General features: G+C 35.0%; 1 pseudogene across 1 annotated transcript; it reads left to right on the forward strand.

Annotated features, from left to right (window-relative positions):
- Positions 1 to 9974: 9974 nt before the first annotated feature.
- On the forward strand, positions 9975 to 13684 carry LOC103249842 (annotated as a pseudogene). Its single transcript, XR_002481380.1, has 3 exons — positions 9975 to 10015; positions 12119 to 12793; positions 12857 to 13684. The product of XR_002481380.1 is annotated as an obg-like ATPase 1 pseudogene (transcript).
- Positions 13685 to 14631: the final 947 nt, after the last annotated feature.

Genomic DNA, 14631 nt, shown 5'->3' on the forward strand with positions numbered 1-14631 from the left:
CTAATTTTTTGATTTTATTGTAGAGATGAGGTCTTGCCTGCCCAGGTGGGTCTCAAACCCTCGGGCTCGGGCAATCCACTCACCTCAGCCTGTATTGAACATAAAGGATTTTCAGACACCTGAGGACTAGAGTGAAAGAGATGAGCAGACAAACAAAAGATTAATAAGTGAATAAAATTGTACAGTAGTTGTCAATAGGACTGAAAGTGTTGGGTTTCAAATCTCTTTCTGCACTCTTTTTTTTTTTTTGAGTTGGAGTCTCACTCTGTCACCCAGACTGGAGTGTAGTGGCCGCTCTTGTCCACTGCAGCCTCGACCTGCTGGGCTCTGGTGATCCTTCTGCCTCAGCCTTCCAAGTAGCTGGAACTACAGACGCTCACTACCACACCCGGCTAATTTTTGATTTATTGCAGAGATGAGATCTCGCCAAGTTACCAAATTATTAACACTGATTTGACCAAGAGAATGGGGTTGAGTAAGGAGGCTAGAAATTATTATTTTCTTTAAATGCATCTATATTGTTTAAATTGTTGCAAAAACAATTATAAAAATATTACTTTTGTAATTGAAAATCTTGAAAATAAAGGAAAGTGGTGGTGATATGTGTATATCAGTGCTGGTTTGTATTTGTTGATGAACCTTCTTAGAACTGCTACCTTGTTCCAGGAAAATGTTTTCTCTATAAATTTGAGACTGTGGAGAGGGCCTCAGGGGTTAGTGACATTGAACTTCTATTGTTACATTTTTACTGTCAATGGCTTTGGTTGGGGCAGCAATGCAAAGTGACTAGAAGAAAACCAGAAAGGAATGCTCTTACACTAGTGCAGATTGCCTTCCCAAGTATTAAGATAGAGGAAATCTTTAATGCTAGTATGACAGGGCAAAGCCTTTTGGTGGTTTTGGAATAGGGATTTTTCAAGTGGAAAACAACATCTGTCTAGTTACTCATTTTGGAAGTTGTCAGACATCTTTGATTTTTTTCTATAAAATCTTCATAGAAATAGATTCTCAAAGGGTGATTACTGATAATTTTCTCACATGTGTAAGGAAAGAATACTTTTGTAATGTAGTGATTTATTTGCTGTGAGAAGAGGTGATGGTGAAACCAGGGCATGCTTTGAAGCCTAGGGACTTCTGCTTCATTAGTGTTGAGGAAGTAAAAAGAACTAGGTCTAGGAATCAAAATAATCAGGCTCTGATCCTTGCTCTACTGGTGACTAGCTGACTGATTAACTGACTTCTCTGTGCCTCTTTTTCCTTTTCCGTGTGGAAATGTAAGAAAGAAATAAGACTTTCAGTACCTATATAAAATGATCACAATTTGCTTTCCTACAGGAGTTTCTAAAAAGTAAGTAATGTCTTGCCACTGCAGCAGCTAGATGGCACTACTACCTCTAACATTTCTGTTTTAATAATTCAACTTTAATTGCAGCTGGTGCTGAATGTACTTCCCTTCTTTTCTTTAATGACAGTATTTGTCAAAAGGTACTTTTAAATGAAAAACAATTTAACTGTGTTGCTTTGAGACATCGTGGATCTTTTCACAGAAAACTAATCATAGGTAAAACTGAAATCTTTGAGAAACCCAAAAGCTAACCTTTTGAAGAAGGTGTAATCACAGCATTGTGATTATCCCTTGGGTCTTAGTTGCTCTAATTGCATCAGAGTTCTCTGCACCCCAGAAGACATACTGACAGGCCTAGCCCAAGGGAGAGAAATTATGTGAGGAGGATTCTGTTTATTAAGGCCAAGGTTCTATCCCTACCACACCTCTAGAACCAGAGGGAGAGGCCTGTGATGCTTTGTTGATTATAGGATCATAGATATTAGCAATCCCTGAGCGAGCCAACTTTTAAGTTTTACAACTAGGTAAATGAGACCCAGAAAGATTAAGTGATTTATTCAAGTTGCCCCCCAAAATAGAATATAGTAGTCTCCAGACTTTCATTTCTTGTTTTTCCACCTGACTGCTGCTGCCTGTTTGTTTTTGTTTGTTTTTTGTGTGTATGTATGCATGTGTGTGTGTATATACATACACAAATATATATATTTATATATATATATTTTTTATTTATACACAAATATACATATATCTTAAACAAATTATCTACCTTGGGTGTTACAACTAAATGGGCTTTTTGCATTTTGCAGGATTGCTTCATATTTCTAAGAAACAACAACAAAAAAAGCAGGGGTGCTAATTGAATCCCATAAGCAGAACGGAAGTTTTAATTATTTCTAGCTTTCTTATTACCAATGAGCTGTAGAGGAAGGATGATTTGGGCCACTGAGGAATTGTGTCATCAACCCTCTATGATTAAAGTTCTCCGTTTCTTAAAAACAAATGTAAGTAATATTTTGCCTGTGTTACAATATTGTACTGAAAAATCATGTGAGAATTGAGTGTAAAAATTAATCAGGTAAAAATTTGGAGTTTTTTAAAATAATACTTTAGAAACAGCTCATTATTGTCATTGTTTCTCTGTCAAAAAAGTTAGTGTTTCTTCTTTTAAATTTATATCTTAGTTATTAATAATTTTATTTCAGTTTGCAACATGTTGAAGAACATACTTAATAAACCCTCTCCCTCCTTAGCTTTACTTTTGTTGACTTAAAAAAGAGTTATGCATTCATTCTCATGTATGTTCTGGTGTGCCTGTACAACAATTATGGCAGTCATATGCTAGCATGTTGCTCATTTCCTTGGTTTTTCTTTCTTCAAGTGTTGGGTTACTGAATTGTAAATTATAAGGAATTACTAGTATTTTAGAAATATGCTTGGAAGACTTGCAGTTTTATTGAATAGCACATTATTCAGTAGTCATATTTTTTCTTCTCCATTCTTTAGATCTATTTCATTCAAAATAAAAATTAAATACTAGTTGGCTTATATTTTTCCTTTTATGGTTTTACAAACTCTTTAAGTTCCTGTGTACTATGCTGCAACTATAAATTACTTTAGCCAGAGCTCTGAGATGAGGATTGTGAATAATTTTAGGAAATGATGCTGATAGTAATCTGACATTTTGAGGGTCCCAGACTGTTTAAAAATTTTAAGATGAAGAAAATAAATTTAATAGTTTCATTTATATGAGAATAGAGTTATAGTCATATTTATGACTAATTACAGTTTTATACATAACTATTCTCACGGAATAGTTATATTTATGGTTTATGTTGACTGTGAAAATATATCATGACAAAAAACAACTATGAATTCAGTAACACTGTTGGTAAGGTAACTCATTAGTCACAAAAAATATACATATTACAAAAATACAAATACTTTTGTGAGTAAAATAAATTATTTATTCAGTTAACAGATAATACTAGATGCACCTAGGAATTTAGATGCAATTTCTCTGCAGTTTTCCTCAAACTGTAAGCTGAGAACCATTGTTGTAGGATGGTAAATATCCACAAGTGAATTAGGTTTTAACAATTTATGTCCCATAGCAGCTAAAGTGTATTAGGGACTTAATATGTTCCAAGAACTCTGCAAAATTGCTTTATGTGTATTAACAAACTTAGTCCTCATAAGTCCTATAACACAGATGCTACCATTGCCTCCATTGTTGAAGTATAATAAAAAGTATTAGAACTATAGAGATTATAGGAACAAATCATGTTGACATATCTAGTTGAGGCATTTGAAGCATTTCACTATGGAAAGATTAAGACTTCCAATCTTTAATTTATTTATAAATACAGAAAGAGAAACTTAGAGGAATTAAGTCACTTTTTCAAGGTTGCATCTTTTCAAAGTTAGCCCCATGCGAGTTTAATGCATATCCTTTGTTGAGAACCACTGGTCTAATTCATCTCATTTTATATTTGAGGAATTTGAGATCCAGAAGGGGAGCAAATTATTTCTGTGCCAGCTTTACTATTAAAATCTTGTCCATCATGAGCATAAACTTTTCTTTTTTTAAAGAGTAGAAATCTGCTAAAGGCTGAAATGGAAACACGTTTCCAAAGAACACTGTCTTTTCCATCTAGCTTGAAGCAGGTATTCAATAAATACCTGAAGAAGCATGTGGATAGGAGAACATACAGAGACAATCAATTAATGTATGAATCCATGACAGATTCTGGTTCTGTCCAAGATCCTTACTGAGGGAATTTTTTGGGGTCTGCAATCTTTCTGCCCTATTCTGCTGGGACTGTGGATGTATCACATTGTGCCCCTGGCAAATGAAATGGACAGAAGTCAGTGCAGATTTAAATAATAAAATGTGTCTGATTGGTAGACATTGAGGGGAAAGGTAGAAAGCCATTCTTAAAACAGCTGTTTCTCCCACTTCTTTTTCCTCTCAGTTTTATGAGAACAGTATGCCAGGTCTTGGAGCAATGAAGACAGAATTGCTGAATCTCCAGACATCTCAAAACATTTGAGGTGGGTAAAGTAACCTCACCCACTGTCTCTTCCCCTCCCCATGGTCACTTCTTTGACAAAGAGGCCATAGTAGACTATGACAGCAAGATCTGACTGCACTTCACAAAGACAGCCTCAGCAGAGAGTTTAGGCAGCCCCTGGTCCAGAGGGCACTCATCCACCAAGCTGCTCACGGGTGTGGGAGTCAGCGGAGTGTCCACTTCATCTTGACTCAGTCCAGAAACCAGGGAGTTACTTGCCCTGTCTGATTCCTCGTCCACCTGCTCCACATCCACTGTCTCAGGCTGCCCTGAAGGGATCTTCATGGAGTAAAAATAGGCTGATAGGGTTTCCTGGAGCAGAGGTGACTCAAACAACAACAACAAAAAATATAAGTAAGAAAAATAAAAAAATAACTTGTTCTATGTGGAAAAATGAGTGGTGGCAGAAAGAAAAGATATTTAGTGGGAAGAGACTTCTCTCAGGTAGAATTCAGAGGGAAGTAAGTCGTTAAGAAGAGTAGAACTTAGTGAAGCAAAGAGGAAGAGCAGGAGGCTTTTCATGCAGAAATAGTGAAAAAGATAGGGAGATGGGTAGATGACCAGTGGTTTGTGATCAATGAGCAGAGCCATTTTAGTTAGGGTGAATGGTCTTTTGGGGGGACAAATAGAAGATCAGTTAGATAAGTGGGTAGGGTGTAGAGTGAATCTTGGAGTTTCATCCAAGGTGCTGCATGTGTCAATAATTTGTTCCTTTTTGTTTTATTATACAGTGCTTTTTAAAAATAGTGTATCTTGTTGAATTTAGCTTTCCTAGTGATTGCTCTATATAACCCTATACATACATTTACTTTTTATAGTCTACTGGTATCATCATGTTATCATTTCAAGTGAAATATAAAAAACTTACTTCCTTTAAAAACTCGTTATCTTTCTTTATTTACAATATAATTGTCTTAAATATTTCTTCTACATACATTTAGAGTCAAATCGAATAGTGTCTTACTTTTTGCTTCAACCATTAAACATAATTTAGAAAACTCCAGAGAAGAAAGGTTTATTGTATTTATCTATAGTTTTGCTTACCGTGTTCTTTTTTCCCGGTGTTCCAAGGTTCCCTCTTTTATAAATTCCTTTCTGTTTAGATAATTTAACCATTATTTTAGAGTGGATCTTCTGGTGACAAATTCTCTTAGTTTTCCTATATCTGAGACTGTCTTGATTTCCACTTTATTCTTGAAGGATATTTTTACCAGATATAAAATTTTGCATTGACAATTCTTTCCTTTAATTTCTTGAAAAGTGGTATGTCATTTTTTTCTGGCCTCCATGTTTTAAAACTTAATAATCCACTGTTACATGAATTGTTTTTTATTGATAGGTGAGGTGCTCCTCTTTTGCTCCTTTCAATAATTTTTCTTTAGTCTTTGAAATTTGACTATTAAGTGTAATGATGTGGATTTCTTTGAGTTTATCCTGTTTGGAGTATTCTCACCTTCTTGAATCTGTAGATATATAGATATAGATATAGGTACAGATAGATTGTGTGTGTGTGTGTGTGTGTGTGTGTGCATATATATATATATATTTGCAAAATTTGGGAAGTTTTCAGTCAACTGTCATTTCTTCCAGTAGTTTTCTAGCATTGCTCTTTTTTTTAACTCCTTTAGGAACAAAATACGAAAATGACTTCTTTTGTCATAGTTCCACAGGGCCCCCAGGCTAGGCTAACTTATTTCAGTCTGTTTTCTCCCTGTTGTTCAGATCGGGTGACTCTTATTATTCTGTCTTCTGGTTCACTGATTCTTTCCTCTGTCCCCCATTTTGCTGTCAAGACAATTCAGAATTTTTTTTTTTTTTTTAACATTTCACTTGTATTTTTCAGTCCTAAAATTCCCCTTTGGTTCCTATTTATATCTTTTACTTTTTTACTAAGACTTTTTCTTTGCTGAAATGTTCTATTTTTGTATCAAGTATATGTGTAATTGCTCATTGCAATATTTTTGTCATAGCTGCTTTAAACTCTGTTAGATAATTCTAAGATGGCTATCATTTTCTTATTGGCATGTTAACTGTCTTTTCAAATTCTGTTTTAAATTCTCTTGGTTCTTGGTATAATGAATAAATGTCAATAGAAACCTAGACATTCGAGTACTATGCTATAAGGCTCTAGATCTTATTTAAATCTCTGTTTGAGATGGCTTTATCTTATACCAAGGGAAGGAGGGCTGCCACCTTGTTACTGCCAGGTGGGCATAGCAGTCCATCTAGATTCCACAGTCTAGCTACACTGATACCCAAAGCAGGATACTTCTTGTTACTACTGGGCAGGAGTGGAAGCTTCGGCTCCCCTCTAGTCTCCACTGATACCTTGAGAAGAGTAGGAGTGCCTCCTTACTGTTCACTACCTGGCTACTACTGACACCGTGGGGAGAGGAGCAGAGGGCTTATTTCTCCTGGAGACTGGTGGGAGTCCTGACTTTTCACTAAGGCCCCTCTGACACCCTTTAGTGGGAAGGGTATCTCACTACTACTTTGTGCTCCTTATGTGGTCTTCAGACACCATTGCAATGTGTGTGGGCTGGCTCATTACTGCTCAGCAGGAAATGAATATCCCAGTTTCCTACTCTACTGCCACTATGGGGGTTTTTTGAGTGCTTGGCAAAGGTAGATTCTCGCTTGGCCTTTGCTGGTGGTGGTGGTGTGCAGGAGGGTAGCTATGGTGTTTGGTTGGAGTAGAGGGGTAATTTTCTAAACATTTTTTACCTCTCTCCAGGACCTTTGACTAGAGAAAGCCGTCTTTTATTATTTATTTCTGCACTCACTGGTGTGTTTTGTATTGCTGATTTCTTCAGCTGCAAGTTTCAAATACATGAGGCAATAAGAAAATGCAGGGAACTCATCACGCTATTGTTACTTGGATCCTGAAGTCTTTAGCCTGTTTGCCTTCTCCTGTTCACTTTTTCAGTTTCTTTTATAAGTTTTATATATAATACCATATCCAGGGTTTCCAGTTTTATTTACTGGGAGAAAGAGAATAAAGAACATCTGCTCCACCTTCCAGAAAAGGCAAGTTCCCTGAAGAAGTTATTTTTATTTTATTTTTTAAATTTTTTTATTTTGAAGATGTGGGGTATAATTCAGGGTAAGAATTTATTTTTAAGCTTTCTTCTAGATCTTTATGATTTCAGGTCTTCTGAGACACATAATTTATATATTTGTTGTTTGTGTAAAACGTCTTCTTTCATACTGGTTTATTCCTCTAAAAATTAATGAATTTCCCTTGTGTATATTTGTGTTACTACATTCTACTTTCAAATGGAGCATTTATTTTTATTTTTTAATTAAAAATTATTTTATTGAGTCACTTATAATATAGTTTGATAGTTATAAGAGATAGAGACAAATCAAATTCAGTATCTGGTTACTTTTCTTAAAAATTTTGGATTTAGGGGACATAAGTACATGTTTGTTACATGGGTATATTGCATACTGGTGGGGACTGGGTTTCCGGTAATCCCATTCCCCAGATAGTGAACCCAATAGGTAGCTCAAGTGAAGCATTTAAATAGGTGCTATTAAAAATAACAACAATAAAACTTTGGCTTTAAGTGACACTTTGCTCTCTAAATCAATATTTCTTATTCTTTCTTAGGGGAGGAGGTCAAAACTTCTTTGAGAATCTGATTAAAATAATACATATCCTGCTCTCAAATTTTGCTTATGATTTAGGAGGTTTATAGATAGCATGTAGACCCCTCATAAATATTTCCTTTTCTAAGTGTTCATGACATATAAACTGTGAAGCTAAAAATGAATAAAAATAATTAGGAAACACAGGACTCAAGGGCTCTTTCTTGACTTAGACTCTGCAGCCCCACAGCCCAGTTCAACAAAAGTCCATTTGGTTAGCCTTGACAGAAAGATGACTTTTTTACATACTGGAAAGAACTTCTGCCAATTCATATTCGTGCAATTCTTTTTTTTTTTTTTTTTTTTTTTAGTCAGAGTCTCACTCTGTTGCCCACTGCAGCCTCAACCTCCTGGGATCAGGCAATACTTCTCCCTCAGTATTCCAAGTAGCTGGAACTACAGGCACGTGCCTGGCTAATCTTTTATTTTTATTTTTTGTAGAGACAAGATCTTGCTATGTTGACTAGGCTGGTCTCAAACTCCTGGACTCAAGCAATCCTTCCACTTCATTCTCCCAAAGTGCTGGGATTACAAACATGAGCCACTGCACCAAGCCTCGATTTATGCCACCTTAAAAGTAGTGAAGATACTATTCCAATCTAAGTCTTTCTCACTTCAGTGTCCATACTTTATTTCTTATTATGTGTTAAACACATAGTGAATATTTTCATTTGTATATTAACAAATAGCATTTTTGAGAATTTCCTAATTAAGTAATGATCATATCCTTATCTTTGGCTGACTAAAATTTGGCATAAAATGCAGCCGTTTGTGAAAATAAAAAAGATATATTGGTAAAGACTGAGTTTTTTTCCCCTCTTGAGCAAAAAATGGAAATAAGTACTGGATGACTTGTTAATGGAAAGACTACTACAGGAAGACTTCAGTTATCTATTGCTATGTAACACACCACCCAAAACTCAATAGTCTAAAATCTCAACTGTTTATTATCTTTCACAATCATAATCTACATGATACTTCTGCTGATTTTGCCTGTGATCATGTGATTGCAGTGCTATGACAGTTTGACTGTGGCTTGCATCCCAGGATGTACTTCCTAAAACTTCTGGCAGTTGATGCTGGCAGCTACCTAGAACACCCTGGTTCTTCTCCATGTGGCCCCTTAACCTCCATTTGGTGAAACTGGGCTCCTTGACAGCATGGTGCTAGCAGGGTTCCAGGAGAGAGAAAAATGGGAGTTTTAAGGCCTCTTAAGGCCCAGCATTTGAAGCCACGCTTCTACAAGTCACAGAGGTAGCCCAGATTCCATCTCTTGATGGGAAGAGGGGCAAAGTCACACTGCTAAAGTGCATGTGAGATGGGAGGAATTGTTGTGGCTATGTTTGCAGACAATATAGGGGAAAGGGAAGCAAAATGATGATGAGTAGAGAAGGTTGCAGTGAATGGTAGGGAGAGATGCTGACGCAGGACCATGTGTCCTGGAACAAACTCAAGGTATAAGTAGCAGCCAAAGAAAAGAGTGTAAAGCAGTTGGCAGGGAAACTTTCTGTGATGGCTTTAGACAGCTCTAAGAACTGCTCATATTGACTCAGCCAGTGAACAGAATTTTACTTTTTTTTCCCTAGAGTTTTCCCTATATTGGACACAAAGACTGAAATCAACAGGCTATAGTTCAATCTGGATACATAATCAGCCTGGGACAAAAAAGATTTTCCCAAGCTAAGCACCCCATGGACTTAAAAAATTCAAATATGAAATGAAGCAGTCTGCAAAATACCAATTATGCAAACATTTTGGCTGCTAAAATAATGTAAGCAATGAAAAAAAAATGAAGACTAGGGGTTATACAAAATAAATGATCTTTTTGGTGCTTAATAACCCAGTGGATTATCAATATTGGTTTAACAAACTACCTCTAACTGGGATATTGTGGCTATTTCTTGATAATGGTGGTACCATCTAGTACTGCACCACCTCAATTACTTAGGTGAGAGTTTTATATCGGGCATTCACTTCTCAAACAAGAGCTTTGACTAGGTGCTGAATCAGCTATACCCAGAAGAGACATGCTGTGATTCATCACATGGAGTCATTCCAATACTCAGTATGTGTCCAGTTCTCTGTTTTATAATGCTACATTTTAAGTTTCACCATTTGGGAACTCTGAGCTCTTGGTATACAACCTTACTCTAACACAGCAGTAAGGAACAGCCTAGTAAGTAAATGTGACTAAAACATGGCAGTGATCACAGAGAAATGTCATCAAGAGCTACCTTCTTAGTCTACATGTATTTTCCTTCTTTAATTAGAATGTTTTAAGAGTACTGGCAATAGATAAGCAATTCTCTTGAAAGTAACCATGATACTGCATGTGGCTAGTGGTATTATACATGTATGTAATAGCAAGCAAGCAAACAAACAAACAAAAACTCAAGGATTTTAAGAAAAACTCACCCCAAAGGAACATTCTTTCTGGCTCATTTCTAAAGTCTAAAATGTTACCACTAAAGCAATTCCTTTTTCCTTTTTCCCCCTCTTCCTTTTCTTTTCTTTCTAACATTGTTTTCTGCAGACTTTCTCTTTTAGAATGCACACTCCTGATACGTTGTTATATTAAACTTCACAATATAATAAAAATCATACAGACTTTCGTTTCTGACCCTGTCTTTACTAACTGTGTGATTATGGACAAGTTACTAAATCTCTGTTGGTCTCCTTGGGCTTTGTGAGGATTAAGTTCTATAAAATTATATGTATATAATTTTATATGTAGTATATATTATTATAATATTATACATGCCATAGCTATATATACACATTTGTATATGTATGTGTATACATATATAGAGAGAGAGGAGTGGGAGGGGAGAGAGAGAGAGAGAGAGAGAGTCGGCAAATAATAGTATGTGTTCAATAAACTTTAGCTTCTGACGTTTCTTAAAAAAGATTATCAAAATATTTGAGTAGTATTTTCTTTCACTGTTTTTTCCTGACAGTAAGGTAGAAGTTTTTAACTTGGGGTTCACTGGTAGAATTCGGGAGGTCTGTGAACATGAATGGAGAAAATCACATTTTTATTTTTATTAACCTTTATCTGAAATGTGCATTTTCTTCAATTATAAGTGTAGGTTACAATCCATAGCAATACTGGCAATACCAGTGACTTTGTTACCAATAGAAGTCTTAGATACTTTCATGTAACATTATGGCAGTTGCATGAATCTTAAAACTTGATTTATGTTCATGACTACTTTAAAGTTGTGATAGTTATTAGGCATCATTAGGTCTTATTATTTAATGTATTGGTAAAGATGTACATATATTACTATATCACAGTTTTTTTGTGATTTGATAAGTTTATTTTATTATAACATGTATAATTTTATGTATTTTGTTTTATGTATTTAAAAACATTATTTTAAAAATGAGTCTATGCAGTAAGGAAAAGAGTAGTAACATGTTAAAGTTGTTGCTTGTACTTGTTCAGTAGTGGTGTTTGTGATACTAACTTTTGTTTATTCTAAGGTTTAATCAAATAATCACTTACTTTTAGGGGTTTTCATTAGTTGGCTGTAGACATGACTATCTTTTAGCAATTCACAACTTAGTATTCAAAAGTTCTCCACAGTGTGCCAATTTATTATCGAACCATTGCTTTTTTATGTATAGAAGACTTTAAACATGGCATATCTATGCAATGGAATACAAATTAGTATAAACAAAAACAAGAAATAGATACGTACACTGCTGTGGAATAATTTCCAGAATATGTTGTTTATTTAAAAGAGCAAAATGAAAACATAGATATTTAGTGTGCCATATTTTATCTGAAGAATAGGATGTATAAATATAAAATAAAATGTATGCTAGCATATTTTTATTAAAATGGTCTAAATGCAATGGGATATCCTGGATCCTGGAATAGAAAGAAGGCATAAATGGAAAAGTAATGAATTCTGAAAAAAGTTCAGCTTAGTTAATAGTGTTCTGCCGATGTTTCTTTTTCATTTTTGACCAGTGTGTCAAATGTTGATAAGTGTCAACACTGGGGAAGCTGATTGAAGCCCATATGAGACCTCTAAGTACTAAGATTTGGAACCTCTCTGAAAATTGGTATCGTTGGATTGCCAAATGTTGGGAAATCTACCTTCTTTAATGTGTTAACCAATAGTCAGGCACCAGCAGAAAATTTCCCATTCTGCACTATTGACCCTAACGAAAGCAGAGTGCCTGTGCCAGATGAAAGATTTGACTTTCTTTGCCGGTACCACAAACCAGCAAGTAAAATTCCTGCCTTTCTAAATGTAGTGGATATTGCTGGCCTTGTGAAAGGAGCACACAATGGGCAGGGCCTGGAAAATGCTTTTTTATCTCATATTAGTGCCTGTGATGGGATTTTTCAACTAACTCGTGCTTTTGAAGATGATGATATCACACATGTTGAAGGAAGTGTAGATCCTATTTGAGATATAGAAATAATACACGAAGAGCTTCAGCTTAAAGATGAGGAAATGATTGGACCCATTATAGATAAACTAGAAAAGGCGGCTGTGAGAGGAGGAGATAAAAAACTAAAACCCGAATATGATATAATGTGTAAAGTTAAATCCTGGGTTATAGATCAAAATAAACCTGTTTACTTCTATCATGATTGAAATGACAAAGAGATTGAAGTGTTGAATTAACACTTATTTTTGACTTCAAAACCAATGGTCTACTTGGTTAATCTTTCTGAAAAAGACTGCATTAGAAAGAAAAACAAATGGTTGATAAAAATTAAAGAGTGGGTGGACAAGTATGACCCAGGTGCCTTGGTCATTCCTTTTAGCGGGGCCTTGGAACTCAAGTTGCAAGAATTGAGTGCTGAGGAGAGACAGAAGTATCTGGAAGCGAACATGACACAAAATGCTTTGCCAAAGATCATTAGGACTGGGTTTGTAGCACTCCAACTAGAATACTTTTTCACTGCAGGCCCAGATGAAGTGTGTGCATGGACCATCAGGAAAGGGACTAAGTCTCCTCAGGCTGCAGGAAAGATTTACACAGATTTTGAAAAGGGATTGATTATGGCTGAAGTAATGAAATATGAAGATTTTAAAGAGGAGGGTTCTGAAAATGCAGTCAAGGCTGTTGGAAAGTACAGGCAACAAGGCAGAAATTATATTGTTGAAGATGGAGATATTATCTTCTTCAAATTTAATACGCCTCAACAACCGAAGAAGAAATAAATTTTAGCCATTGTTCAGATGAACGTACAACTTCCAAAAGGCATATGTTTTTTTTATAAATTAAAATTTCTGAAAACTGAAGGGGCAAATAAAGTTGGGGAGATGGGAATCTTCTACAAACAAATTATTTTTATTTGTTTTAAAATTAAAATACTGTGTACCTCCAGTGAAATGCAAGTTTACTCAGTGTGAACAGCTTTGCTTTTCATGTGATTAAGGCCCTCCTCCAAATTGTAGAAGCTTTTCAGGAACCATATTACTCTCATGATACTTCATTAATCTCCATCATGTATGCCAAGCCTGACACATTTGACAGTGAGGGCAATGTGGCCTGCTCCTTTTTGAATCTACAGATAATGCATGTTTTACAGTACTCCAGATGTCTACACTCAATAAAACATTTGACAAAACCAAAAAAAAAAAAAAAATCAAAAGATGAAAAGATGAACAAGCACCTAATAAAAATGTTACTGAGGGAGGGAGAGAACAGGAACAAAAACTAGAGTCCTCTGAATGTATACAGTTTTGTAAATTTAACTCTAGAAACATGTAAATATTTCATATAACTGTAAATCAAAAATAAAGTTTCTAAATTCTAAAGCAAAATGAGTTCTAAAATGTAACTAGTTTTTGCATTGCTGTCTTAATCACATAGAGAGGAATATTGTCAAGTGATTTTAGAATAAATAATTTGACTATACACTCCTAGTGGGATGTATACTAAGGCCAAGACAAACTGTAAAAAAATCTTATACTGTTTGTGTAATCAGGTCATCATAATAATATTAGTACTGTATTTTGTGCCTGTTATATATGTGCATGCATATGTGTTTGTGTCTGTATATATAGTATATAGTAGGATAACACTAATAAACAAGTATGTATAATCCCTACTTTCAGTACAATAGACAGAAATAAAAAATAAAGCCAAAGTAGAAAAGTAAATTTAAACTGGAAATACTGGTATAAATTCATGATGATTTTCTTTTAAAATTATCAGACGCAACATGGTTTCTTAGTTTATTGGTGATTAAAAACAGCAAATTAGATGGTGGGAAAAAGAACAGTCATCTCATAGCTATCATTAAGTGCAGGAAAAGGGTACTTTTGGAGGTAATAAGTGATAAACCATTCCTTATAATTCGTCACTGAATTACAATAAAATAAATAATGCAATCATGATTTGAATCAAGAACAACTCCAGTCATGACCATATACTCTTTTGGAGAGCAGTCAAATTTTTTTAACATATTAGAAAATAAATAAATCATGTTTTGACATTTAAGCATAAATTCAGGTGTGTCAAAATGAATTTACATGACTTTCCTTATTCTCAGATGATACTGCAAAGTGAGGAGTGTTTATATTTGGAAAC

The sequence above is a fragment of the Carlito syrichta genome, unplaced genomic scaffold (genome assembly GCF_000164805.1).
Source record: "Carlito syrichta isolate Samal-C Ts95f unplaced genomic scaffold, Tarsius_syrichta-2.0.1 Scaffold123581, whole genome shotgun sequence".
Classification (NCBI taxonomy): domain Eukaryota; kingdom Metazoa; phylum Chordata; class Mammalia; order Primates; family Tarsiidae; genus Carlito; species Carlito syrichta.